Genomic DNA, 6,000 nt, shown 5'->3' with positions numbered 1-6,000 from the left:
GGTGACAACCATGACGGGCCCCACGTGGAGCGGCGGGACTGCTGCCGGTGCATCTGCACCGGAGCTCACACGCTGATGGGGCCCATCAGGTGGCTTAAGCATTTAGGGCCACCCAAAATGCTTAAGGGACCAGGTCAGCGCTGTAATAGCACCACCGAGCCCCTTTAAAAAAATTTGCAGCCGTAACACAATTGCTGCTGGGAACATGTGACAGCCGGTCACTTCCTCCCAGCTTACTCCATGCGGGAAGGAGGAGAGACAGTCTGAAGGCCGAGAGGAGAGGCAGCCGACACCCATCATCCCCAGCCACCCTCCTGCAATGCAAAGGTAAGGAAGAGGAGGGTGGCTGAAAAATTAACTATGTATGTATGTATGTATGCCAGTATGTGTCTGTCAGTATGTGTGTATGCATGTATGCCTGTATGTATGTATGTCAGTATGTGTATGTATGTATGTATGTATGCCTGTATGTATGTATGAATGCCAGAATGTGTATGTATGTATGTATGTATGCCAGTATGTATGTATGCCAGTATGTGTCTGTCAGTATGTGTGTGTGTGTGTGTGTGTGTGTGTATGTCTGTCAGTATGTATGTATGTATGTCTGCATGTATATATGTGTGTATCAGTATGTGTGTATATATCAGTATGTATGTATGTCTGTCAGTATGTCTGCATGTATACATGTGTGTGTGTCAGTATGTGTGTATGTGAGTATGTATGTATGTCAGTGTGTGTGTGTGTGTGTGTATCTGTATCTCCTTATGCATGTGTGTGTCTGTATGTGTGTGTCAGTATGCCTGTTTGTATGTATGTCTGTTTCAGTATTTGTATCTGTTAGTATGTGTGTATCTTTCTGTGTGTATATTCCTGTGGGCGGGATTTGGAGGTGGGCCCTGTGGGCGGGCTTGGAGGCGGGCACCCGGGGGCCCAGACCTTGAGCTGTGTTAGGGGCCCCAAAATTTCTGATGGCGGCCCTGGATAAGGTCCTCTAGAAGGACTGGAAGGTGTCTCCCAGAACGTGTGCACGCGTTTCCCGCGTGACGTCATGCGTACGCTGATGTTGTCGTCAACGTTAGCAGTCGTGGGGCTATAATTTGGCATGGATGCACAGCAGCCAGCGGCTATTAACATGTTGGGCGCAAATGCTGCAAGGTGAGGCTGAATATATTACAGAAGGTCTCTGGCTGCCACCTCATCGAGGATGTTATCATTAACCCCTTCCATGAATGCATAGGCTAAACCACTATTGGTCCAATCCACCCCAGAGGCAAGAATGCGGAAACTAATAGCATACTTCGCTATAGATCTAGTTCCCTGCTTAATCCTCATAATAGATTTATCGGCACAACTCTCTCTGCCAGGTCGATCAAACACCTTCCAAAGGTTTTATAATGTAAATAAGATCTTTGTTTGCCTCCCATAATGGATTAGCCCATTCCAAGGCCTTGTCGGTTAATTGGTGCATAAAGAAACCGACCTTGGACCTTTCAGTTGGAAAAGACCTGGGAGACGTTTCAAAGTGCAACTCTATTTGGTTTATAATCCCTTTACAGGTCTTAGGATCGACACCATATCTAGGAGGTGGTGTCAGGTTTGAGGTCATACTGTTCTGACCAGAAGCTTCAAGCACCACATTCAGAGGCTGGGGAGGCATAGGTGGAAGGTTTCCAGGAGAAAGGTGGGCTGCTCTAGATAACAAGGTCTGGAAGGCCTGAGCGAATTGGTCCCTTCTATGGTCTATTTCCTCAAATTTAGCCTGGCAAGGATTCTGTGTAGCTCCCATTCCTGCAGGGTCCATGGCCCTATTGTAATGTCATGGGAGTTGTACCCCAACACACAGGAAAGAAGAAACCCACAAAAGGTGGATGCAAAAGGCGTATTACCGAGCCTTAGAATGGCCTAACTTAGCGTATTAATATTGTGAGAATAAAGGTCAAGGATACAGAAATACACAAAGTCAAGACAAAACCGTGTCAGGATACCAGAAAATACAAGTCTAATGCGAAGTTGAGATCAAGATACCAGAAATCAAAAGGTCAATGCGAAGCCGGGTCAGGATACCAGAAATCACAAGGTCAATACGAAGCCGGGTCAGGATACGAGAAGTCACAAAGTCAAATACGAAGTCACGGTCAAACACAGAAAATCACTAGGGAATCACCAGGAGTAAAGATCTATACAGAACCCATGATAGGGCAATGAATGGAGGCTAACACAAGCCTTAATTAGGCTCACAAGAGTTCCCACTGGTCGACGTAATCTCTGCGAGCCCAAACAGCAGTGGTCCCTTTAAGGTAATGACATCATGGCTTAATTTTAATTTATTTCTAGGGGCTGCAGGAGTCATAGTGGTAGAATAGGGGCTATATTGGTAATAAAGGGGAGATAGTGGGGGGATGTAGTGGGGAATAGGGAAAGTGTGAAGGATAGGGGCCATGGTTGGTGGATAGTGGCAGTGGTGGAAATACTGGGTAAGTAATGGTTAGTAGAGGCTGTGATAGTGGGATAGTGGTTGTGGTGAGGCGATAGGACTGTGGTGGGGAATAGGGGCTGTAGTAGGGGAGTTAAGAGCTATAGTGGGAGCTGTGGGGGGAATAAACGTAGTATTACGAGATCAGTGGAGAAGAGTGGCTATAGTATGGTAATCCATGGCAGCACTGTGATACAATATGGAGAACTCCACTGTCGACTTGCTTGGTGGCTTGCTTTTGAGCTCCCCACTGGCCATGCTGCTCCTCGTCTGCCTGCTGCCCCGAGGGTGTGGCCTCGGTGACCTTATGACAAATCCAGCCCTGGTGACAGGGCTACATTAAGAGGTACTTCAAACATCTAAAGTTCAGGAAAGGATCCTTGATTACATCATGTGTAGACATCTTGGATCTAAACCCGCCATCCAGAAAACCTGATGTTACCTGATTAAACAAAAATAACTGTGAAATGAAAAATTCACAGAAATAAAACCAAGTATTCGATTTACTCAACCAGATGAGGGAAGCAATACTGGCAATGACACCATCCTTGTGTAGCAAGGTATATTACATTAACCAATGCCTCTGGGATCCCATGGTTTTCATGAATCACTTGCAACACTCTTATTCCAAACTTATTTAAAATTGTATTTTCTGAATTTAGAATCCCATAGCACCATATAAGATTTTTTTTTTCCAGTTTTGTAAGTCACGATAGGCTTATTGGAATTTTAATTTCCTGTTTGTTATTTCAATATGTATTGCTAAAAGGGCATTCAAGGTTAGAACTGGTCCATTGTAATATCCTTGTTAACATTTTCTAAGAAAAGAAAATACAAAATGGATTACAAAGTTAGGCCAAAACCACCAATCTGACAGGAAAAAAGTACCTTCTTTATGTATAAATCTCCACACACAACCCCCTTTCAACTGTGAGCTTTGCCCACTCCAAGAGCTTGGCAGATGAAGCCGAGTTAAAATGCCGAATGTTTCAATACATTATATAGATTATACAATCAAAAATATTTTCTAAAGCAAAAACTTAAAATTAATTGAAAAAAATTACTCTTGAAATTCCTTCATTTGTGACAAATTTCCAGACTTGTAGCTTCTGAAGTGTGTTCTCACCAAACTAGGAAATCACTCATACAGTTGTGATATTGACTTACGTAGTTACCCCACACACCACAACTACTGTAGCCCTTTGTAAAGATTATGGCGCAAAGACACTATTAATTTGGTTCTATGTGTTTTGTCAAACTGTATGGGAGTGGTTTGACAAAAAACAAGCTCTCTTTAGCACCCATTGCCCTACCCCCCTCGAGCCACATTTATAATGTTACAATATTATTTCCTTACAACCTGGGATGCAATCAATAAATGAGAGCTCCAGTCAGGGGAGTGCTGGCAGCCTTTGGCCTGGGGGGCAAATCCAGTCAAGTGGCCCATTGCACCAAGAGGAGAGTAAAAACACCTTTCCCATGTGATTGAAAGGGGGGGGCGGGGGGAGCAGTCACCTAAACAGACACTCAATGACAAGCACACACACACTTGCTGATTTGGCGCACACTAAAAAACACAAACTCACTGACAGGCACACGCACACACACACTCACTGACAGGCACACAGACACACACAGAAAGACACACTGACACACACACACACACAGGCATACTGGCTGACATACACACACCCAAACTGGCACACACAGAGACATACTTGCACGCACACACAGACATACTGGCGCACACACACACACAGACATACTGACACACACATACACCCAAACTTTACACTTTTAAAACCAGTAGACAGTGTCTGAGTAAAGGGACAGGGCTGTAGTGGGGGGTATAAACTGTAATTGGGGGGTTTAGGAAATGTAGGGGGGGATAGGGGCTTAAGTAGGTTGATGGCTACAATTTGGGAAAGGGGTTGTGGTGTGGGTGATATGGGTTGCAATTGGGGGAAGAGGAGCTGTAGTGGGGATCTTATGGGGATGAGAAAGGGGGCAGGAGCTGATAGGGGGGAAAAAAGGAGCAGGGAAAGGGTGGGACAGAGCCTTACTAAGGGACCAGAGCCTGACTAAGGGACAGGGGATGGCTGAGGAGGGGGACAGGGATTGAGGAGGGGGGAAGGGGCTGAGGAGGGGGACAGGGGGCTGAGTTGGGGGAGTAGGGGCTGAGGAGGGGACAGGGGCTGAGGAGGGGGGAAGAGAGGGGACAGGGCCTGAGGAGGGGGGGCAGGGCTGAGGAGGGGGGAAGAGAGGGGGCAGGGCTGAGGAGGGGACAGGGGCTGAGGAGGGGGGAAGAGAGGGGGCAGGGCTGAGGAGGGGACAGGGGCTGAGGAGGGGGGAAGAGAGGGGGCAGGGCTGAGGAGGGGACAGGGGCTGAGGAGGGGGGAGAGAGGGGGCAGGGCTGAGGAGGGGACAGGGGCTGAGGAGGGGGAAGAGAGGGGGCAGGGCTGAGGAGGGGACAGGGGCTGAGGAGGGGGAAGAGAGGGGGCAGGACTGAGGAGGGGACAGGGGCTGAGGAGGGGGAAGAGAAGGGGCAGGGCTGAGGATGGGACAGGGGCTGAGGAGGGGGGAAGAGAGGGGGCAGGGCTGAGGAGAGGACAGGGGCTGAGGAGGGGGGGCAGGGCTGAGGAGGGGGGAAGAGAGGGGGCAGGGCTGAGGAGGGGACAGGGGCTGAGGAGGGGGGAAGAGAGGGGGCAGGGCTGAGGAGGGGACAGGGGCTGAGGAGGGGGGAAGAGAGGGGGCAGGGCTGAGGAGGGGGGGAAGAGTGGGGGCAGGGCTGAGGAGGGGGGGCAGGGCGGAGGAGGGGGGAAGAGAGGGGGCAGGGCTGAGGAGGGGACAGGGCTGAGGAGGGGGGAAGAGAGGGGGCAGGGCTGAGGAGGGGACAGGGGCTGAGGAGGGGGGAGGTAGGGCTGAGGAGGGGGGAAGGGGGGGCAGGGCTGAGGAGGGGAATAGAAAAAAAACCTAAAGTGTATTTCCCCCTCCCTGAGTCTTACCTTAGGCCAGGGAGGGGTGGGAGGCAGCCAGCATACAGCAACAGTCAGTGAAGTCTGGAGCCTGCAGTCAGTGGAGTCGGCCGGCCTCTCCTGATGATGTCAGGATGAGGGGGTGTGGCTTCCTCTGCTCTTCTCCTAGATTCCCCAGCGGTCCTGGGAGAAGAGCAGTGAAAGTCACGCCCCCTCCTCCTGACATCATCAGGAGAGGCCGGCCGACTCCACTGACTGCAGGCTGCAGGGAGAGTGAGGTAAGTTAAAAAATCTGAGTCCTCAGCCAGAGGAAGGGGATTCAGATTTTCTTTTTTTGCTGGATGTGGGCAGCCCTGGCCCCTGGGTTTAGGGTGGCCTGGGGGGCAATTGCCTCCCTGCCCCTCTTCCCAGCCCGCCCCTGGCTCCAGTGGTGGATTAGGATTAATTACAATAATCTATACAGCAAAACTTGTTGTAAATTAACCCATACATAGGAACAAACATATGGGTGCCCCCCAAAAAAACACTTTTATCCTCCAGCTGAGACTTTTA

The sequence above is a fragment of the Pelobates fuscus genome, chromosome 1 (assembly GCF_036172605.1).
Source record: "Pelobates fuscus isolate aPelFus1 chromosome 1, aPelFus1.pri, whole genome shotgun sequence".
NCBI classification, from domain to species: domain Eukaryota; kingdom Metazoa; phylum Chordata; class Amphibia; order Anura; family Pelobatidae; genus Pelobates; species Pelobates fuscus.
The sequence above is the reverse complement of the archived record's forward strand: the minus strand, read 5'-3'. Positions refer to the sequence as shown.